The sequence below is a fragment of the Sceloporus undulatus genome, chromosome 2 (genome assembly GCF_019175285.1).
Source record: "Sceloporus undulatus isolate JIND9_A2432 ecotype Alabama chromosome 2, SceUnd_v1.1, whole genome shotgun sequence".
NCBI lineage: Eukaryota > Metazoa > Chordata > Lepidosauria > Squamata > Phrynosomatidae > Sceloporus > Sceloporus undulatus.
Window position 1 is genome coordinate 306,285,755 of NC_056523.1, and position 24,497 is coordinate 306,310,251.

Below are 24,497 nucleotides of genomic sequence, written 5' to 3' on the forward strand. Positions count from 1 at the left end.
GTCGGGGGGGGGGGGCAATTGTCTTTGAGGACTTAAACTTGGATTAAGATGCCAACTTAACTTGTATTTCAGGGATTTGGCTGGACAAGAGTGGTATTTATGAGAGACAGAAGATCTATTCTAGCTAGGGTAGCCAGGCTGAATACAGGATAGAACTCCCATAGCTTTAATTGTTAACAGATCCTGGGTCAGGAAGAGGTACCACAAATTTCTATCAAGAGGAACTGTGATACATCATCTCCCTCACCTGCCCCAGCCAACTTTTAGTTGGTGCAGTCTCACCACTAACACTCACACACACACAAAAAAGTTTTCTGGGAACAGCAAGAAGTGTCCAGCTCTGTTCCTGTAACACAACTAGGGGTATCATAGTGAAAACTGGAGAGGGCTCCGAACCTTTAATGACTGTGTGGAAGAGGGGATTTCAGCAGGTGCTGGTTGTTACATGCTTGCAAATAAGCAACACCTGCTGAAATTCCCGCTTCTACACATCTATTAAAGATACAGGAGCCTGTTATCTTATCAGCACTGATAGTGACATTACTGCTATGTGTCTGACTACAGGAATAGCTGGATGCTTGCCTTGCCCTCCTCCATTGGTCAGTAAATAGCCATGTCGGCATGGAAGGCGCAGCAGCTAAATGTTTGAGGCACTGGGGGAGGAGACATGCTATAGTTCAGTGATGGCGAACCTTTTAGGGACTGAGTGCCCAAACTCAGTGGCATTCCCACACTGGTTGTCACTGGGTGCTGGGGTGCAAATTTTGGGGGTGGGACATCTGGAAGAGAGACTTCCGTGTTCTGAGGGTAGTACTTCTGCCTTCTGGGTGCAGGACTTTCAGGAGGAAAACCCAAGGCACACTCTCTCAGCCTCAGAGGAAAAAAACAGCACATATCTCTTGATTAAATGCCACTAGGAGACCTCTGGTAAGACATACTCTCTCAGCCTCAGAGAAAGGAAACAGCACAAATTCCCTCTTTAAAAAAGGCCATAAAACCCACTGGGAGACCTTGGGAAAATGACACTCTCTCAGGATAAGAAGGCAATGGCAAAAGCTCCTGAAGAAACCTTGCCAAGGAAACCTCAGGATAGCATCCCCCCCCCAAAGCAGAAAGGGACTGAAGGAACACAACAATTTCAAGGCACCAATGACCTGAGAGGTGCCAGGAGAAACCCTGCCACCAGGATCTGGGGAAAGCTCCCACCCTGGGAACTGGAGGGCTGTTTGGCCAGGGGGTGGGGTTCCCTGCAAAAGTGCAGGACTTCCAGGTGGAAGGGGCAAGGCCTTTGGGTGGATGGGCCGTGCACCGCCTCTCCAGGCCATGGCAAAGAACTGGGCTGGTTGCATTCACCTCCCCGTCCTTCTAGCACCCTTCCCTGGGTGCCTGCTCAGATGGCTTCGCATGGCAGAGCAGGCACATATGCCAACATGGCTATAGTTGGTTAAATAAAAGACAGGGCTCTTGCCCCTTTAAGGGTTGTCTAGAATCAGGAATTTCAGCAGGTGTTGCTTATTACCTACTGAAATCCCCTTGTTACTCAAAATTTGTAGGGTCCCAAGAGGGCATCCATAATCAATATTTAATAGGGGAATTTTATTAGCTCAATTACAGCAGCTGAGAGGGCCTAGTCAACTCAAATCAGGGATCAAACCTGTGCATACTGGTTCTGATAAACAGAACTCCAGAATGTAAGATCCAAATATAGTTTTATTTGTAAAAGAAAATCACCACTCACACAAAAGTGCGCTCATACACACTCACAAGAATTAACAATATAAAAGGTGGTAACTGATAGTGACTTTAGGGATTGCAGAGAGTAATACTGTGCTGTACCAATTCCAGAAGGGGGGCTGCAAATCAGGGAACACTGTAAAGTGAAATGGCTCAGCAGATGCTAGCAATGCTTAGGAGTTAAAACATGATACTGACAGAGTGTCTGTCTGAATCAAGTGAGACCAAATTATGGGTGCCTTAACAGGCATATTTATAGGGCAAAATGTATCCTAGTGCAGATTTTGGGATTAAAATGAAATTTCCAGGAGAGAAGAATGAGAGGAATTTGTAAATGACTGGACAATCAGTGCAAATGTCTCTGGACAATGGAGTAGCTCCTCCAGAGGGAAGCATACTCAGACCTTTGTTCTTTTGCAAACAGGTCTATCACCCACCATCACTCTTATCAATGAAGGGACTATGTAGATTCTGATTCTGATTGATCTTTCCTGGCTCTTGAGCTTCCCCCATGCTGAGCCAGTCAGATCTCCTTATATGGCCACAGAGGGCCTTACATGGCATGGCTAGTTTCCCACACTGGGGATGCTTTCTCAGCTACATGCCTAAAACATCCCTTTCGATATCAACTTGATATTGAAAAAGAGGAGGGGTGCAGAGGGCCAGGCTTTGGGGTAACACCCTCTTCTATACAACAATTAAGACAACAGGAGATCTGTCCCCTATTTCATCTGGCAACTCCAGTTCTGCCTGGTACCTCTATCTGATCTAGGATATGACAATGATTAAAGCACCAGGATCCCCATCTTGTTTCTATACTGTCAACCCTAATCCAAGCTTTCCACAAACATAGTTCAAAGAGCTCTTTAAAGTTCTACATGACTTGAGATCAAGCTATTTGAAAGAACACATTCTCCAAGATGTGTGTGCCTGTGTCTTAATAGCATCATGAGAGGCACTTCAGACTATTCTGTCATCATCTGATACTGAAAACTCAAAAGAGATACTCATGAAATGCACTCTGGCTCCTTAAAAACATGTTAGAAAAAAGATAGTGGGGAAAAGAGTTTCAGCCTACTCTTCTGACATGTTTTCTAAGTTCTAGAGATGCATGCATATGATTGTCATTATTGTTGTGTCTTCAAGTTATTTCTGAATTATGGTGACTCTAAGGCAAACTTTTCATGGGGTTTTCTAAGGCTGAGAAGGCGTGACTTGCCCAAGGACACCCAGAGGGTTTCCATAGCTGAGCAGGGAATCAAACCCTGATTTCTAGTCCTACACTTAAACCACAACACCACACTGGCTCTCAAGTGTAATGTACACACACACACACACACACACACACACACACACACATATATCAGGAATCAGCAGAAGCTGGGGTGACCATATGGAAAAATGCGAATGGCTTTGATAACTTTGTTAATTGTGCAGAGAAGGGAATTTGAGTGTTAGACTACAACTCTGGAAACCAGGGTTCGATTCCCAGCTCAGCCATGAAACCCACTGGGTGACCTTGGGCAAGTCACATGCTCTCAGCCTGAGGGGACAGCAATGGCAAACCACCTCTGAACAAATCTTGACAAGAAAACCCCATGATAGGTTCTCATTAGGATCGACATAGGTTGGAAATTACTTGAAAGTACACAACAACAACAACAACATCAACAACAAGCGTGTCAAAGCTGAAAGGAGTTTGAAGCTGCACAGCATATATTATAGGAATGTGGCATATGAAAACATGAATCAAGGAAAGCTAGTAAAACAAGAAATGGAAAGTATAAGCATTGCAGTTCTTGACATGAGTGAGCTAAAGTGGACAGGAATGGGACATTTTGAATGAGATCATTCCAGAGTTTTAGGAAATGAAAATATAAGAAGAATGAGGTGGCATTAATAATAAGGAGAGGGGTAAAAAAGCAGTCAAAGGATGTAATCTAAAGTTTGACCAAATAATATCAAGAAGACTTCAGAAAACACCCATGAACATAACCAGAATCCACATTTGTGCTCCAACTACTGAGGCAGAAGAAGAGATAGAAATTGAAAGATTTTATGCCAGAGTCCAAAAGAAAATTGATCACACACCAAAACAAGACTTCTTGTTAATCATTGATTATTGGAATGCAAAAGTAGGAAACAGAACAGAGTCAAAGATTATAGGAAAATTTGGCTTATGATTGAGAAGTGATGCAGAAGAGTGGACTGATTGAATTTTGTGAGACCAACAGTCTCTTCATTGCAAACCCACTCAACCAAAGAGTGATGATATCCAATATAGAAATCAAATACACTGCATAATTGGAAACAGAAGATCAAGAAGCCCCATTTGCACTGCAAAACCAAGACCAAGAGTGGATCGTGGCACAGACCATGAATGCCAATATCAAAAATTAGTGAAAAGCTAAAGAAGAACACTAAACCAAACAATGTGCCAAAATAAAACTTGAAGAACATCTCTGTGAAATTTAAAGATAATGTAAACCATAGATTTGACCAGGAGCCAAAGAAACTATGAACTGAAGCCAGGGACATTGTCAGGGGGGAATGCAAAAAGACATGATCTGTATCCAAAAACAAAGGCAAGTTTCAATGGATCACAGATGAAACTCTTAAAGCAATTAAGGATAGATAGATAAAAAGCAAAAGTAAAACATGACAGAAATAGGGACAGAATCCTGAATGCAACAGCTCAGACTTGTGTGCAGGAACAAGAACTACTATAATAATCACTGCAAAGAAATAGAAGCTGACAACAACAAAAAAGGAAGTACAAGAGACCTCTGCCACAAGATCCAAAAAATCAAAGGGAAATTTAAACTGAGCACTTGGGAGAAATAAATCAGCAGGAACAGATGGCATATCAATAGAGCTGCTTCAAGTTACAGAAACAGAACATACTCTAGTTCTAACTAAAATCTGTCAACAAATATAGAAAACAAAACAATGATTGGAACACAGACTGGAAGCACTCAGTATACTCAATAATTGGAACTCATATGCTTAAGATATTTGGACTTTACAGGGGAATGGGTGGTGGAGGGAGTAGAAGGATATTTTCGTGATCAAGATTCTGTAAAAATTACTTTTTATTGTTTGTTTTTAATTAATCAATAAAGAATAGTTTTGCGTTAAAAATGATTGGAACTCAGACTGGAAGCACTTAGGAGCCCTGGTGGCACAGTGGTAAAATGCCTGTACTGCAGCCACTCACTCACAAACCATAAGGTTGCGAGTTCAGTACCAGGCAGGGGCTCAAGCTCAACTCAGGCTTGCACCCATCTCAGGTTGCTAAAATGAGTACCCAGATTGTTGGGGACAATTAGCTTACACAATTAGCTTAGGGAGTGCTTAAGTGCACAGATAACTGGTATAGAAATGTACAGTGTGCTCGCGCTATAGCTGGATGCCCCATAAGCTGCTTCCTGCTTACACGGAAGCTGCACAATGGGAGAGTGAATGGCATGTGCGCCCATGGCGCACATACTCTTCCATGCCAGAACAGATCCCCCGCATATCCAAGGGACTACTATACTGTACTTGCTATTGCTATTGCTATACAATCCAATCCCCAAGAAAGGGGACACCAGAGGGCCATTTAATTAATCTCCAATGCAAGCAAACTGATGTTCAAAATTCTACAATGAAGACTTTTTCCATATATGGAGCAAGAAATGCCAGATGTTGAAGCTGGATTCAGGAAAGAAAGAGGCACTGTGAATCATATTGCAAACACAGGTTGGATAATGGAGCACACCCTAAGGATTTCAGAAGAAAATCAGACTGTGCTATCTAGATTATACCAAAGCATTTGATTATGTAGATCTTGAAAAATTGTGGATCGCTATTAAAGAAATAGGTGTGCCATGACATTTGATTGTCTTGATGCATAACTTGTACTCAGGACAAGAGACTGTAATCAGTTGGCAAGGGGGCCAGGTAAGGCTGCATTTTATCACCCTATCTTTTAAACTTGTATGCTGAACATATCATACATAAAGCAGGATTAGTCTAGGATGAAGAAGGCACAAAAATTGGTGGGAAGAACTTCAACAATTTAAGATATGCAGATGACACCATACAACTAGCATAAAATATCAAAGGCTTGGAATGATTATGCAAAGTACAAAGAAAGGTTTACAACTGAACTTTAAGAACACAAAAATAATGACCACAGATGATTTACATAACTTTAAAGTAGATAATGAAGATATTCCCATAGCTCAGTCATTAATCAGAATGGAGACTGCAGTCAAGAAATCAGAAGAAGACTAGAACTAGGGATGACAGCTATGAAGGAACTAGACAAGATTCCAAAGTGTGAAGATATATAACTGAATAGTAAAGTTAGGATTGTCCACTGTATTACCAATTTCTATGTATGGTAGTGAAGACTAGACAGTGAAGAAAGCTGATAGTCAGAAAATCAATTCATTTAAAATGTGGTGCTGGGCTGTTTAAACTGGAGATGAATAAAGGTGCTGGAGTTGAATACAGTGGACTGCTAAAAAGACAAATAAATGGTTCCTAAAGCAAATCAAGCTTGAATTATCCATAGATGTTAAGATGACTTGAGATTGTCATACTTTGGTCATATCATGAGAAGATAGGGCTCTCTAGAAAAGATAATAATGCTTGATAAGGTAGAAAGTAGTAGGAAGAGAGGAAGACCACATTCCAGATGGATAGACTCAATCAAGGAAACCATGGCCCTGTGTCCGCTAGACCTGAGCAGAGCTGATGATGACAGAGTGACTTGGAAATCTCTCATTCATAGGGTTGCCATAAGATGAGGTGGACTTCATAGCAGTTACCACAACCAAATATGTTATGCAAGCTGCTTAAAGTACAGGAGCCCCATCCTCTTTTGTACATGGTCATCCTATTAGTGGTACATTCCAGATACATTTTTAAGTTTAGTTTGTTTGAATAGCTAATCCTCTGTGCTAATAATATGAAAACAGTAAAATATATTATACTTTTAGGGAGAAAGTATTACTGTTGTTATGATAAATCACACACTGATAAAAACCAAGATAGTCTACTACCTTGTGATCCTATCTTCTGAGTACTAGTGCATTCAGCTCTAAACATTTCAAGTTGAAAATGTGGCATCATCTGTGTTTTGTAAGCCACCCACACTGGTGTCTGGTTGCTTTCGTGTTACCTTCTCCACAAGAAACTTGACATTCAAGCACAATATTTTTAATCTGTTTCAAGGTCTGGTACAAACTAGTAGCATTTCTCCCTATTCTTTGAGAGTAATTGAGGACAGGACAATATCAGTAAGAACACCTTGTGGTGAACTCACTCTACTAGTGAGTCACCATCCTTCACTTCTTTGGAAATGAGGCAAAGTTAAATAGAGAGATTGCCAGGAAGCTGCTTGAACTTTTAGAGTTGCCATGTACTGAGACGTCAGGACCAAAACCTGAGGCCTAAAGATAATCCCTTGTGATCTAATAGGAGGAGGGCCCTGATGATACTACAAGGTGCAGTTCCTGGGGATGTCATTAAGCATTAACCACTGCCACACAGAGTATGCCAATCACATTATAAGAACAAGGTGGCATCTACACTGCAGAATTAATGCAGTTTGACACCACTTCATGTCTCAGTGCTATGGAATTCTGGGTTCTGTGGTTTCCTGAGATATTAAGCCTTCTCTGCCAGAGAGCTCTAGTGCCACAGGACTCTATAGAATGGAGCCGTGTTAAGTGGTGGCAAACTGCATTGGTTCTGCAGTGTGGCACAGCCCAAGTCTACTAAATGAGGATAATATACATACACATACTTTTGAAGGTAATGCTCTCACCCTGAGATCCCTCCCCCTCAGTCTAAAGATTGAAGAAGAGGGTCTAGATCCTGAGGGCTGACAACCCTATGAACAATAACCTTTGCAAAAGCTGTTGTTAAAATGTGGGAGAAATCTGTAGTTGAGTAGAGTTAACACTGGATATCATTATGAGCATTAGGTACAGATGACACATGGTCAGAAAAAGTTCAGTAAACAAACAAAAAAACAAGTCAAAAGGGAACAACAGAAAAGAGTAGCGAATCAGCTCTGGTTTTAGCCTAAATATTAAAGGTAATGGAAAACCCTATCCTCAGAATAGGTTCAGCACCTTGTACAGTTCCTTTCATCTTTAGAATAGTCCCATTGACATCTATCACTGCTCCCCAAGGGAGGATTTAAAGGAAATTTGGTGGAGTAAATTCAGGGAGCATGTTATGGCTAGCATGCAATTTACTACCTGGATTTATATAAGATCTTGGCTGAGAACCTACATCATGCTTGATGTAAGTGTATAAATCTACACTTTTTTAGTTACACGTGGTGAGCAACCTGTCCTTCTGCTGCATACTGACAGCAACTGATTATGTATCTGCTAGTGTGCCAACTCATAGTTCCATTGTGCATCAGGGAATGCATGCACAATGGCTGTTTCTGAAGTCCCAGTGATTATAGTGGTACATCAGTGAATGGTTACACAAAATCCAAGAATGCAGTACTAGATGACTATTGCTTTGACCCAACTAGAGTAGACTGAATGAACAAAATATTGAATGGTGAGTCAACATATTGGTAAATCAGATTTACTCTAGAAGGGACTAGAATAAGATTTGGGCCGATTTGTGCAATTCTCTTTGCATTAGCCAGACTGTTTTTTCTACATGCTGAATTCAGTTTCAAAAGCAATTTGTAAGAGTATCCAGTAGGGATGTAAATCTTTGCAAATTTCATTTTTGCACGCATGAGTGAATAATTTGATTGTTTTCCTCCTCAGTGTGAGAAAATTACAAAAATGGTAAAGCCTTTAAGACTATTTGCAGTTCTGGAGTTATTCAATGCAAGAGAGAGAGAGAGCATGTTGTGAGGGTTTTTCTGCACAGAAAACAGCATTTTTTACATAACAGCATAAGTCTAGAACTGCAAAGATTCTTTGCTTGTCTAGGACTCTACTCATCAGGGTTTCTCAAGATTCAAGAAAAACATTTTTAAAACTATTTTTCAAACGTTTTTAAATATTATTTCCATTTCAACTGTGTATTTTTGCAGAGTGAGAGGTTCAGATGGATATGATCCATTAAGATCCAGCCCTATCACCAAATATCATCAAACAATCACCAAATATTCAATTGAAAATCTTCTTGTTGAAAATCTTCCCTGTTATAAAGGGTTCAGTAAGGCTTACCATATATACTTGACTATAAGTCGAGAAATTTATGCCCCAAAATTGATCCTAAAAATCTGGGTAGACTTATATAAGGGTCAGTACATCAGTAATGCTTAGAAAGGTCCTAAAGCAAGCAAGCCTGATGCCCCAATCTCCATTGAACACCAATTCATTCCCCTTGCAGTCCGTTTTGCAAGCCTTTGCTTCCTATCAGAAAAACTCTCCATTTAAATCCACTTGCTTTTCTTTCCAGTCCCTTTTGCAAGATCTTGCTTCCTATGGAAAAGACTCTCCATTTAAAACCACTTGCTTCTGTCTCCATTCCATTTTGCAAGACCTTGCTTCCTATGGAAACAACTCTCCATTTAAATCCACTTGCTTCCTTTCTCAATCCGATGTTAAAACCTTTCCTCCAGCACCTGGGAATCGGTTGGGAGAGGTCCAGAGAAGGAAAAGGAGAGATGGATGTGGTATTTTCCCCTTTCCATCCTTCCATATAGCCCCAAAATTTTTGCCCTCGACTTATCAACTGGTCATATCAAAATCCAGGATTTTGACTCTGAAACCTTGCCTTGACTTATACATGAGGTCGACTTGTACATGGGTATATATGGTATTTCTGAATAGACATCTACAGGATTGTTTTGTGTTTGGCATACTGGGATTATTTTTAATCTACAGCCTGGAACTGCCCCAGAGCCACTGAGATTTATGTCTTTGTTTCCTGTAAATCTTCCCTTTGGGAGAATTCTGAAAATGATTTTCTCTCTTCAGTTTTCAAGCTAAACTATTGATTTGTTCTCAGGGCACAGATGCTGCCAGAATGACATTACACTGCTGTTTTGTTGAACTGTCAGAGCCTGGAGGCCATTTTATGATTGATAGATGGAAGGATGGATGGATGGATGGATGGACAAGAACACAAAAAAGAAATGGTGGGAACAAACAGGTGGCATAAAATTGAATGAGACTGCAAGAAGTTCAGGCAAGAGTGTTTTCATTCCAAATCCCAATACACCTTGTAAACTCAAAACCTGATGTATTTTTATTAGTCACTGGAAAAACCAAAGGGGAATAAGTATTAACAATTATATAGACGATCCAAATGTGCAAATATAATAAACAGGATTTAACACATTCTTCATCTCCTATTTTTCAAACATGTAGACAGCAGGTGTAATCTTCCTATTTTTCGCAGACAAGTAAACACTTCTCTGTTTAGACAGACATTTGATGATTGATTTTATAAGGCCTGTCCCACCAGAATAATGTACTGGATCTTGCGAACTGTTGTGCTAGTGTCTGACAGTGTGTGTTTAAGAACATATAATTTTCAATCTGTCTTTAATTTTTTTGATTGCTTAATCTTATTTTAATTTTTGTGGCTTTTTAATGATACATTTTTTAATTTGTTGTAAACTATTTTGAATCCCAAACTCTCAAAGTGGGAGGAAATAAATAATATAACAACAACAACAATCTGTACCACACTAAGATAAATCCTCATTTACATCTTTACTTCTGTTTTTCTCCCTTGGAGGAGAAGGGAACTCTAGTTTTCTGAGAAAAATTCTACCAGTCTTATCATATTCTTACAGCTTATATCAAAATATTGAAGAGAGAGATGATATTTGTCAGCCATCCGGCAAATTACTTTTACACTTTGAACACAGTTTTCAGCAACTGAACTAAGATGAAGACAAAGGGGGGAAGTGAGAGAGGAAGAGAAAACAGGGACCTTTTTGAACTATGGATCCCAGAATCTTCTGGGCAGCAAGGCCATCAAAAAGTAGTTCAAAAAGTATTATTTCCACCATAGTTGACAGGGGATTTTGGGAATTGTAATGCAAACATTTTCCCAAGCACTGGTCCACTTGTAATCACAGTTTTGAAAAGTTACTTCTTGGACCTCAGCCTTCAGAATCCTCCAGACAGTATGGTCACCATGGTAGCTGGTGCATTCTAGGTGTTGCAGCAAAAATATGAACTATTTCAAGTTCTGCTTGTGAAAATCCAAACAGACAACTTGCTGCCTGCTGTTGGAACTCCTAAGATGATGCATTTACTTTATCCAAGTCTGATCTAGCTGGGCAACTCTTGAACTGTTATCCTTTTGAGCTTTTGTTGGAGGGAGCGGGATGGCTTGATCCCAAGAATGTGAAATACATTTTTCCTCTTCAGAGTCAATGTTCACCTTCTTCAGTAGGTTAGGGGTGATGAATGGGAAAGGGACACACATACAGAGAGACACATCCCAGGAGTGTGTAGAACAGACATAAAATAGCCACCAGTGATTGCCTCTCTCTGTGACCAAGATATCAAGAACCACAAAAATAAAAGAGGTCCTAGCATTACACCTTTTGTGAGGTAATTGCTGTCATTTGAAACAAAATGAAAGAGAAGATTGAACAACAATTCTCCTACTCCAAACCACACATAGAAAGTGGGGAGGGAAGAAGGGAAGGAAATGGTATAAATGCTAGTAATAAAATTTATCTGGTAGTATCAATGCTTCCTTAGCAACGGTTGTCATTTAGACGAGCCAACAATGGGACAGAGATGAAGAAAATACTTCATTGCAATGGCTTTCAGTGCAACAGCTCAGTGGAAAATTACTTCTGCTTTCTGAATATTCTCAATTCAGTATTAAAAGTTGTGTTTTGTGTTTTGTTTTTTAAAGGCAACTCAGGCTACAGTGTTATACATAGGATGTCTTGGGTCAGCCCTGTCAAGAATCATGGTATGATTTAAAATGTTTGGGAAAATAATATTTAAAAAGAGTTTTGTCTGCTGCCAGAATGGTCTCTCTGGAGAGGCTACTGAGGAGGCGCATAGGAAGGTTGTCTGCCTCTCTGCACTCTTTGACAAGAGGCCACCTATTGTGTCTGATGAAAATGCTCACAAACATCATCTGCCTTTTCTTTTTTCCCCTTCTCCATCACCATTTCTACCTCTCATTTCTGAAAAGCAAAGTAAAACAAAACCCTCACAACAATATACAGGGAATTCTTCATTTAACTAACTTTCCGACAAAGGCTGCATCTCTGTTGAAGCAATGCAGTTCGACCCCACTTTAACTTCCACTGCTTAATGCTATGCAATCCTGGGATTTGTAGATTGTTGTGGTAACAAGATCTCTCTGACAGAGAAGGCTCAATATCTCACAAAACTACAAATTCCAGAATTCCACAACACTGAGCCATGGCAGTTAAAGTGCTATCGAACTGCATTATTTCTGCAGTGCAGATGCAGCCATAAAAGCTCCTTTTTACAATGTCTTTTTATGGGAGCCCACCCCACCTTTTGTCTTCTGTCTAGCTGGAAGTTGTTGTTGTTGTTGTTGTTATTATTATTATTATTATTATTATTATGCAGCACTGACATGGGGAAGATGGTGAAGGAGGGCTGCAGAAAGATAGACTCTCAGTGCTGAGTTGCTGCAGTGTGTCTGCTGTAAACAATGCACTAAAGCTTAATCTAGGAAAGAATGGGATTCTAGTCTGGGTGATCCTACCGTAGCCGTTTGTGCTTGCATACAACAGGCAAAGTAAACAACTGCTCCAAAATCAGTTACTGAGCAAGTGTGAAGGTAAAATAATAAAAAAAGGAAAATCAGATAAGCCTACCTTACCAGCAACCCTGCATGTTGAAAAAGCACTGACCACCACATTCTGGCATCAAAATGGAAATCATAAGAACAGTGGAAGCTGTTGAAAGAAAAAAAAATCAGCTTGGGATACATTTTGGAAGCAACTTTCAAGTAGTCTCTAGAAGATTCAGATTTATTTATGTAAGGTTTACCTGACAAGTTTGTTTTGTTTCACATGTGCATATTAGTTTTGGATAAAAGGTTGCTGAAACATGTCAAACTGCTCTTCTTTTTTTGTAGTGTAGGAACCTGTCCCTATTCTTTCTGTGTTATTTCTACCTCTGGTGCCAACATTTCTGTTAAAGTAAAGCTCAGGAACAGATCTACTTTCTTAACTGAGATATACCTGTAACTGAAAACTGTATTATTGTAACTGGGGCTCCCATTTTAAATTTGAATAAGGTTCAGATTGAGGAGTCATTTCCTATAAACATGCTGAGGTGGTGGCAGGGTCTTTAAGATCAAGGATGTTATCAGACAAGGGAAATTGGAAGTATACTCCAATGGCAATCTGAATACAATAATGGGGTTTAACATTATTGCGTGATAGACTACCACACGCAATTTCGGTCAATGGGAAGTCAGTCCAAACGCAATCATGGGGTTTAATGTTATTGTGTGATAGACTACCACACGCAATTTCGGTCAATGGGAAGTCAGTCCAAACGCAATCATGGGGTTTCACGTTATTGCATGAGAGGAGATCACATGCAATTTCGGACAATGGCAAGATATTTGTGGGCAATGGGAATCCAGTTCGAACGCAATTCGAATTCACGTAAATTCACTGAATTAGTAAATTCACGTGAATATGTTCTGGCCCCAGTTTCTTTTCATTCAAAATTAAGAGAAATTCTTCCCATGTGATAAACTCCCAACAATTTTCTGTTGGAATGCATATCAAGATAGGAAGAAAATAGTCACAATACTCTATGCATACTGAGAAACGTGTCAGACTGAGAAGCCATTTAAAAGTCAGAAATGTTTATGACAGCAGAGGAGCCTCTATGAAGATATTCCTCATGGGACAGAATCTCCCTCATCATCTACCAAGGACGTAGCTAGAGGGGGGGTTTGGGGGGTTTGGTCCCCCCCCTTCAGGCCTGGGGACATTCAAGCTCCTTCCTCCCCCCCTCCTCCTCTCCATTAAAACCACGGAGGAGCTCCGAGAGGGAAAGGGGGAAAGACAAAGCAAGCTCTTTCCCTTTCGTTTCCATAGGAGTCATGGCAACGTGCTGTGGGATTATGGGTGTTGTAGTTCAGTGACCTCCCCCATCTCTCTATCTCTGGCTGAGCTTTCTAAATGCCCCTCACCAAACTGCAAAGCCCAGAATTCTATAGCATGGGGGAATCTACACTGTTGATATAATACCCTTTGACACCACTTTAAGTGTTGTAGCTCAATTCTGTGGAATCCTGGGATTTGTATTTTTACAAGCATTTTTTTCCTTTCTAAAAGAGTACTGGTGCCTCACAAAACTACAAATCCCAGGGGTTTGGGTTTGTTTTTTTTAGTAGCCCTGGAAGTTAAAAGTGGTGTCAAACTGCATTATTTCTACAGTGTAGTAGCTCACAGTGTTGCCACTGCTAAAGTTAAAACAGAATATAGTTCCATTACAGTGCATTGTGATCTGGGTGGTTGTTGTTGTGTGCCTTCAAGCCCTTTCCAACTTATGGCAACCCTCAAATGAACCTATCCTGGGGTTTTCTTGGCAAGATTTGCTCAGAAGAGCTGTGCTGAGAGGCTGAGGCTGAGAGAGTGTGACTTACTCCCCAAGGTCACACACTGGGTTTCATGGCTGAGCTGGAAATCAAACCCTGGTCTCCAGACTTCAGAGTCATAGTCCAACACTCAAACCACTACAACAAATTTTACCTTGTGGGTCTTACATGACAAATTCCAAAACCCATACATTTGCAGTAACTTTATTAAGCCAACCTGCAGCAATAATCTACTTTGAGACTGCTTTGAGACTGCCCTGGCTGGCTCAGTGCTAGGGAATTCTGGGAACTGTATGGTACAAACACACACTGCAGCCAGGAATTCCACTGGAGGACACACATCTTTCCCCTCTTCATCCCTTGGCCTGTTGGACTGTCTTGTTTATGTTTTAATGATATCCAGTGCATTATTGCTGACCTGCCATGTTTGTTGTATAACCACATCGTATGTTTTTCTGAGCGATGTGATATTAAAATAGTTTAACAGTTTTTATATTGCGTGTTCAAGATGGATGTGTTTGTGATCAGAAAGAAAATAAGTTCTGACAGCAAACTAAAAGAGGTAAGCACATTAAATGTATCACAACTTCATTATAGGAAAAGAAGTGAAAGTTGTCAAATTGGCATATAGAAATAAAATTATTTGTAGTGGAAGAATTATATTTTAATCTTTTGAAGTCTTTTATTACTATATTCACAATTACAAGAAATTGTAAATCTATAGTGTAATAAAATATACTGGTTTGTCAACTGGTCAATGAGAGGCTAAGTTAGTTTTACGTTTTAATATATAGTCCGTCCTTGCCTTACGTGGGGGATCCATTCCGGATCCCGCCGCGTAAGGCGAATTCTGCCTATGCTCGAGTCCCATTGGAAACAATGGGTCTCATGCGCAGCGGCGCGGGAGCGCGCAGGGCGCAACAGGCATGCACACCCATTCAATTGAATGGGACGCGCCGCCCCTTCCGTCTCACGCATGCCCCACGGCTTGAGCGCATATACTCAAGGCTGCGTATGGCGCGCCCGCGTATGGCGCGGGCACGCTGTATAATAATAACTTTGACATAAGCATTACATTGTTCAGGGACATAGCTGGACCCCCCTTCCATTAGAAAAATGAATGATGTGTGCTGCTGCCCTGCCACACCCAAGCCCCATTATAATGGTGGCACTTAGTCTGGACCCCCCCCCCTTCCTAAAATCCTGGCTACGTCCCTGCATCTACTGATCATCAGCTATGGTGGCCTCATAATAGCAAAGATCAAGGCAACACTTCCTTCCATCCATAAGTTACCATAGTGGAATAGAGCAGAAGGTACCAAGCACTTAGCAGAAAGCACACCTGCAAACATTTCCAAGATATCTTTACCATATTTGCTCTTTCACAAAAGTGTTCAAAAAGGTTTTATGCTGTAGTTGTCTTAGTCCAGGGTTACAGGACTTGTGGTCCTCCAGATATTGTGAAACCCCAGTTCCCATCAGTGATAGCCATTGTGGCCAGTACTGAGATACGGTGAGAATTGATGTATTTAACCAGTTGTTTGCTTATTTTATTCTAGCTTGTATTACTATCTACTGTTATATGCATTTGTTATTTTTTAGATTGTACACCACTGACAGGTTTTATTATTCTTATCAATTTTATCCATTCTATGTACAGCACTGTGCAAATTTACAGCGCTTTATAAATAAAATGGAATAATAATAAGAAGAATATCAGAGCATCAATGGTCCTCTGTTTCTCTTGTTCTTCATTTCTTGACCTTTAGTTCAAATTTTCCTACGGTCCTTGATTCTGCTCTGTTTCCTACTTTTGCATTTCTATCACCTATGATTAATAACAAGTCCTGTTTTGAAGTGTGATAAATTTTCTTCTGGAGTTCAGCATGGAATCTTTCAATTTGAAACCATTCAAGAGTGTCCATGCTGTTGTATTTCCAATTCCTAGTATAGCTTTGAAAGCTGGACAGTGAGGAAAGTTGATAGGAAGAAAATCAACTCATTTGAAATGTGGTCCTAGAGAAGAGGTTTATGGATACTATGGACTGCTAAAAAGACAGATTAAATGGGTCCTAGAGCAAATCAAGTCTGAACTCTCCCTGGAAGCTAAGATGACTAAAATGAGACTGTCATATTTTGGACACATCATGAGAAGACATGATTCACTAGAAAAGACAATAATGCTTGGTAAGGTAGAAAGTGGAAGGAATAAATGGATAGACTCAGTCAAGGAAGTCACATCCCTGAGTCTGAGCAAGACCTGATTAGGGGTGTTCATGTTAGGAAGATATGGAGGTCTTTCATTCATAGGATTGCCATAAACTGAAGCTGACATGATGACAGTTAACAACAAAAGTTTGTCAACTTGCCATAACTAAAGTTTTCAAAGCCTTGCATCATTAGTTGAATCCAGACAGCCATATCTAAAGCAGACTCACTGAAACCACTGTGATTGAAATAAGTCATGAATAACTTAAGCCCTGCTGCTTTCAGTGGTTCTTCTCTGGGGAGATTATTGCACACCTCTTTTTGCCCGATCCAGGCATGGGCTTAAACGGGTGAAAAAGAATCTTATTGCATGCTGCCATGTCCAGTTCGGCCGCATTGCGTACCTGATCCAGACGCCTGGTGTACTTTTTGAAGACTGGGAAAAAAGAGGTGTGCAATAATTTCCTGAGTGTGATGAAGTCTGGAAACAAGTCCATGAATGGTATTAGAGATGGAGTGGAAACAATATAATGAAGAGTATGAATTCATGATCTTAAAGTACACAGTGGAACATGAAACTGTTCTTATTTTATTGTTATCTTTTGCCCATGCATATTCATCTTTTTTTTTTTTTTGAGGAACAGAAAATCAGCAGAATAGATTGTCAGCAGCAGAGACTTTTCTAAAATATTTATTCCTCTCCCCTGTTATCATTGTATGACTGTGTGCAGTTTGTTTTTAGATGCTATCAATATCTGGTACACAAAACTTTAGCATAATATGTTCGTTAAAAGTAAACTTTTTATCTTTTATCAAAGAATCAATATTGTTCTCCCACTTAATTTTAGTTGAAAACTTATCTTTCATCACTTTCATTACATATATCTGAATTCTTGCAACACTACCCTTGTACTGCTTTTCACTTTTATAAACATAGGAATCATTTATTAATTTGTAGAGAAGCTAGGATGTCTCAGTAAGATGCTATCAAAGACAGCAAGTATATATAGCTTATTGTAGGCTTTTCAGGCTATGTGGCTATGTTCTAGAAGATTTTCTTCCTGCATCTGTGGCTGGCACCTTAAGAGAATGCTTGCCTGGAAAAAGTGTGTGTGTGAGCCTGGGAATGCAGAAGTGATTTGCATGTGTATTGTTCTGTGCTGATGGCAGGCCTCAGGCTGGGAGGCGAATGCAGAAGAGGATTAGTGTTTGCTAATTGGTGATCATTATTTGCTGGGAAAGCCCCTGACTCTGAGTGGTTTCCCATTTGCATTTGTTGCCATCAGCAAACGAAACATCAGGAAGAAAATCTTCTAGAACATGGCCACATAGCCTGAAAAACCTACAAAAAAACTATGGATGCTAGCCATGAAAGCCTTCAACTTCACAGTAAGTATATAATTGGTCCAACACACACTGCAAAAATAATCCAGTTTGAGATCACTTTAACTGCCCTGGTTCAATGCTAGGGAATTCTGAGAACTGTAGTTTTGTGAGACATTTAGCCCTTCTCTGTCAGAGAGCACTGGTGCCACAATAAACTACAATTCCCAGGATTTCTTAACATGAAACCAGGGCAATTCTGGGATCACTGAGCATACTGAATTCTCATTAGGCTGTTTGGGTGTATTCCCCTTCCTTTAGGAGTTCCTGCCTCTAAAAAATTTTACTACTCCTGTAAACTCTGCCATTTTGCCAAACCTGCTGAGATCTCTGTCTTGTTGTAGAAAAGGATCACATTGGCAGAAAGGGCGGGGGCATAGCGGTATGCTCTCATCAACATTGTGTGATAATGTAAAGATTATCACATGATGTCGCACGACGTCACAATTATCCTGCAATTATCCCATGAGTAAAGTGGAATTTTAGCACTGCATTTTAACCACGGGGATTTTCTGTGAATAAAAAGCAGCACCAGAATTCCTCTTTATTTATGGGATAATTGCGACATCACACAATGTCGTGTGGTAATCTTTGCGTTATCACCCAATATTGACAGGAGCATACCAATATAGAACATCATAGAATCCTAGAGTTGGAAAAGACCCCATGGACCATCCAGTCCAACCCCATTATGCCATGCAGGAACTCTCAATCAAAGCATCCCCGACAGATGCTATGCTCCTGTCTTTTTGCCAGTGTGATAATCTCTATAGATGGTGCAGTCATATATGCAACAGCACTCACAACATCAGAAACATTTATTAAATCAAGTTAATAGAACAAAATATGACAGAGATGTCAATATTTACATTTTTGATACTGTAGATAGTAATGTTTAGGAAAAGGCTTCTCCATAGAACCAAATTTTTATCCTTGATATTGTATTTTTAATATGTTATACTATTTAATACTGTCTTAAGGGGGGGAGGGATAAAGTGTTTTTAATTGTCATATTTTATATTTTACTGTTGTTAACCGCCCGGATTGGTTTGCCAGAGGGCGGTATACAAATAAATATTATTATTATTATTATTATTATTATTAAATATTCCTATTTTGCCTCACGTTTATTTGAATTCTACAGTCTCCCAGAAGAGACTGTTAGTGCACCCTACTCTTATTTTAATCATCACTTTCCCCCATCTCTCTATCACATACTGTATCTCTACATACTTTTTTTAAAAAATATTGTGGCGGGTTACACACCGCCATTTAGTACGTATTCTATACGTACTAGGGTTAGGAAGGGGCGGTGCTTCCGCACCCCCCTAACCCTAGTACGTATAGAATACATACAAGATGACGGCGCCCTGTTCATACGGGTGCCGCCATCTTTACGTATCGGACGCTGTGTGTCCGGACGTCGCGCGGCGTCTATGACATCACGAGTCCGCCCCAGGCACCTCGCGACGTCATAGAGGCGCCGCAAAAAGAAGCTCCAAAATGGAGCTTCTTTTTTGCTCCGCGAGGGAGCCGCGCGGTGTGGCTGCTGCAGCTCCCTCACGGAGCAAATGGCGCCGGCGGGAGACCACCGCAAAGCGGTGGTCTGTAACCCGCCAAAGTATTGTTTGGTTTCTATCAGTCATGGCTTCCATGTGAGTGGAGTGATGAATCTGCTCCAGAATTCATTCAAAACTTTGAAGGAGCTAATCAGGGTGCTGCACCTTATCCACAAATAGATTTGGCATTTTTGGATAACTCCTTTAAAAAAAAATCCAGAGTGTATGCATCGCCTCATTGTTGTGGGAACTGGGACCAGTGTGAGTCATTCCATTTCCATCCTCTTTCTGCTTCCAGTGTGGAGACACTTGATTTTCCATATGTAACAAAATACCAGAATCCAGAGACCTGAGTGAGACTGAGTTATGGAGGATTTATGCCAGGCTAAAGGAAGCTCTAGAATTAAAGTATGGAATTGCTTTCAAGATCAAATGGTTTTAAAGAAGACTGGACATATTCCTCCCACCAGGACTGCTGAAAGCTGACATTGGGGATGGGGCAAAATGCATAATTGGGCCTCCTTCTTAAATGTTCCTTGGTGTAGCTCCTAGCTGTTAAGGTAGGTTTGGGAGTAAGGTCAGGAGACAATACAGAGCTATGTATTCCTTACAGCATCTGTGATGTAGGATCTCAGCATTGTGTTTAGAAAAAAATTAAACTGCTTGAAATTTTAAGATTTATTTTTGTTTTGGAAAAGTTTATCTTGTATTTTTTTTAAAAAAAAAAACACCTACAGCATCTTACCACGATGACAACAAGAAGATTATCAAAAACTCAAAAAAATAAAATAAAAATACAAGAACATTGGCACACAGCAGTAAACAGTATGACAGCAGGAGCTCATCAACTTTTAAAAAGAGCTGGGTAGAAACAATCCAAATGGGAAGCAGGAAGCATTAAGGACTAAACGAAATGAAAAGCCATTGACACAATTAACAATTGCTTTTTAAAAGTGAATTGCAGGCACTGGGGTCCTAGTCAGACTGGGAACCTGCCACAGAGGTAAGGGTTTGGATGTTAGGGCCTTTTGTCTCCTGCTCTGGATTAAGACTCCAGGACTGCTATGTGCATGCCTAAAGAAAGAGGCCTCCCATCAAATGTCTGAAAACCTGCTCTCAGTTTTTGCCTTAGCAGAATTTAACCCCTTGTTAAATATTTTTGTTTTATCAGCATTATCATTTGCCCTTGAAACTCCTGGGTTTCTGTGGCATCATACCATGCTAATAATTCACCCTTTTGGTCACTTGACATAACTGTGGCCAGCAAACAGCAGAGAATGGTCAAGGCTCCTGATTAGAATTCAGTCCAAAGTCAAACAAAGTCAAACAATGAGCTGGAATCACAGAATTGCAGTAGAAATATTTGATTACATTAGAGAAGGACAGATAACAGATGCTAAGAAACAGCTCTTCAAGTCATTTCTCACTTCTGCTGCTATCTCAAGGCAAACCTAGCACAGAGTTTTCTTAGCATGTTTTTTTTTACCCAGAGGGGTTTTTCCATTGCCTTCCTCTGAGGTTGAGGGTATGCAACTTGCTCAGGGTCACCAACTGGGTTTCACAGCGAAACAGGGATTCAAGCCAGGATCTCCCAGCTTTGTATAAAACACTTAAACCACTACAACACACTGGCTCTGTAATTGGGTTTAGGGAAGTATTAATACAGTTATAGTTATTACAATTAATATAATTAGCAACTACTTAAGAAATTATTATTTTTTCTGTGTCATTCCCAACAAGGCTACTGCAATCCTTATGTCTTACTCTGAATAACAGAATGCCTGTAAACATCAATATTCAGAAAAAGTGTGCGGGGACGATTTTTTTTAATGATGAAAAAAATCATTTTCTTTCACAAAATGATTGCTGAGATCTAAGATATGAAAGCCTGAGAACCCCCCATCCATTGGGAATCTTTGCTTTTTAAAACTGCTTTACATTTGGATGATTTTGCAGATAAAATAAATTTTAAACTGTGGGCTAGATTTTTTTAGTCCAGCTGTCCAGCATCACGTCTCTGTGTTCTTTTCTCTATATTTTGAGTGCAGCCATTGGAAAGATACTACTGGCTGGAGAGAAATTCCCCTCTTTCCTATTTACACTATGCATATTGTATATACTCAGCTATAAGTCAACTTCATATATAAGCTAAGCCGCAGGTTTGGAGGCCAAAATTATGGATTTTGAAATGACCCATAGAAAGGTTGAGCATTACATTAGCAGTGATTATAGGCTTTGACTTTAATGTAATAACTTTGCCTGATTTTGACCCAGAACAGCTAACAAATATAAACAAATGGTTTATTAAAAATATCCTTCAAAGCCTAATTACTTTTGATGCTCCTTTGAAGGCAAATGCCAAAGCTTTACCACTACTGCCATTATCTAGGCATTCAAAAAGGTAAGAGGTCATGCTGTGATGGAAAGAGTAGAAAGAGTTGGTACTTCTTTTAGGTGCTCCTGGGACATACTACTCAGAGAATGGGACGATTCCTTTTATAAAAGAGAGTTAAAGTACAGTACAGTGGACCCTTGTTATACGCTGGGGTTTGGTTCCAAGATCCCCCATGGATAACAACATCCGTGGATGCTCAAGTCCCATTAAATATAAAGACATAGCAAAATGGTGTCCCTTATAAAGAATGGAAAATCAAGGTTTGATATTTGAAATTTATACTTTTTTTGAACATTTTCAAACCATAGATGCTTGAATCCATGTATAAAAAATCTGCGTATAAGAAGGGTCGACTGTATTTTCATTGACCTGTGGCTAAGTCAACCCAGGGTTTTGGGATCAATGTTTTGCCTAAAATGTCTGGACTTACACATGAGTATATACTGTAATTTTATGGGCTCACAATCAAAAACATTCCGCATACTGTTGTGCTTATATTCTATTTGGAAGAGTTGCATTGACCCTGCAAGCCAAAATCATTAAAGCTAGAAAATGTCATGTCAGATCTACTTGCACAGATTTGGATGTCTTGTCTTGCTTCTTTGTGTGCTTCCTCCTCCTCCTCTTCCTCCTCCTCTTCCTCTTTCTTGTTCATTTTGTTTTTGTTGTTGTATTTTCCAATACAAACTGTTTTCCAGAGTTAGTTTGCATTTAATTTCTAATGGAATAGTTATCATCAGCGAACTGTACTCTGCCTGCAGCATTTTATTAACAATCAGATTTCCTAATGCAGAATTTAAAGCTGAACAATGCTTTAGATCAGCCTTCCTCAAGCTGCTGTCCTCCAGATGTGTTGAACTATAGCCCCCATCTTTCCTGGCTGATATGGATTATAAGTATTAACAAAAAGTTTAAGGAAAGTTTAATAAAGTTATGCCAAGTATAGATTTAATTTATGTACCACTTCCCAACAATGTGTCCAAGCCATTTCTCAATAAACATTAACCTACTATCAAAATGCAAAGTACAATATATACTTGACTATAAGTTGACCTCATGTATAAGTTGAGGGCAGGTTTTGGTACCAAAATTATGGATTCTGATATGACCCATGGATAAGCCAAGGGTAAAATTTAGAGACACCTAACAAAGGATATAAAAGACGAAGCTAAGGAAAACAATGCCAAAGAACTTAGAAAGTTCTGGAAGGAATAACTGTTTGTGTTTTTCCAACCCAGGCATTCAAAAGGGTCAGAAGCGGAGCCATGGTGGACAGTATAGAGAGGGTTGGTGCTTCTTTTAGGTGCTCCTGGGATGGACTAAGCTCTCCTCTTTTGCCACTCAATTCAGAGAAAGAGAATGGACGCCTCCACACCCCCCACGCCATCGGGGAGAGAGGCCAGAGGACTTGCCTGTGCCTGCTTGGGGTGTCCCCACTGCCGCTGTTGCTAGCGCGGCCGGAAGAACTGTGGCTTGTGCCCTGATACCATCTGGGCAATCTGGAGTCTTTTGTTTTTGTGGTAACTCTGGGGGTTGGAGGGCTAATTGCTGTTTGGATATTGTTATTGTTGTTATGTAATATTGGCTGTTTTGTGATATGCACTGAGAATTATATTGTTGCCTTTGTATTGAGATGTATTGCCATTGATGTTATGATGTTATGATGTTTTTGAGATATGCTGTATTATGTTATTGTTTGCGAATTGCTGTAAACAGCTTTGATTAATTCTTTAGAAGAGCGGTATACAAATAAATCTTATTATTATTATTATTATTATTTTTGACCTGTAAATAAGTCGACCCAGTTTTTTGAGGTCAATTTTTTGACTAAAATTTCTACACTTCTACGTGACTATATACAGTAGTAAAGGTGGGAAGAAAAGTTACAAAACACGTAAATGTCAACAGGTTCAAGTAATTATTTCAAGAAACTCTCCCCTCACCCCATTTAAATAACTCACCTTTTGCTGTGGATTTTTGGCATTCTTTACAATGACAATGGCAGCTGCCTTCACTCGTGGTCCCTGTGAACTGACCAGCGGTGCCACTACAGGCATGAATAAGTCTGAGGGCATGATGAGGTGCCAAGCATCAATAATAAAGTTGAAAGCCTTGTTCTGGCCTCAGCAGTAGCGCCAGGCAATGAACAGGAACTGCACAGGAGGGCAGTTGCCTGTGGTTAACTGTAAGATCTGAAAACCCACAGCAAAAAAGAGCAGGTGGAGGGCCAGAATATCCTGGGAGCACCCCGGAGTAGTCTGACAAGTGAAGACAAGGTTTTAATTTGGTGTCAACAATGGAAGCCCTTGGAAGCCACTTTCTTTCTTGACAACGATGACTTCCTATGCTCCCCACCCAAGTCACCATGGTGCCCATGGGCATTTTACCTCTGCTGCTGTACCTATACCATCCATACTACTGTCATGAGCTGAGCCTCTACTACCAGGCAGATGGGTTTGGGAGTTCTTGTTAGCATCATACTAAATCTTAACAGCTTTCTGGTGGCATGAAAGAATTAATTTTATTAGTGACCTTGTTGGATATTCTTTTGCATTTGCTTTTCAATTTGAGGCTGGGAAAAGGTCTGAATAGACAGGGGGAGTGATTTTTTTGCCTAGCTATTAAGTTCTTACCTACTTATACAGTTTGCATAGCTACTTGGGGCA

General features: G+C 40.1%; 1 long non-coding RNA gene across 1 annotated transcript in view; it reads right to left on the reverse strand.

Moving 5' to 3' along the window:
- Positions 1-12,541: 12,541 nt before the first annotated feature.
- LOC121920278 overlaps positions 12,542-24,497 on the reverse strand; it is a 32,931-nt gene continuing 20,975 nt past the window's right edge. The window contains exon 3 of the long non-coding RNA XR_006101720.1: positions 12,542-12,622. This is a non-coding gene — a long non-coding RNA (uncharacterized LOC121920278). The remainder of the gene's footprint in view (positions 12,623-24,497) is intronic.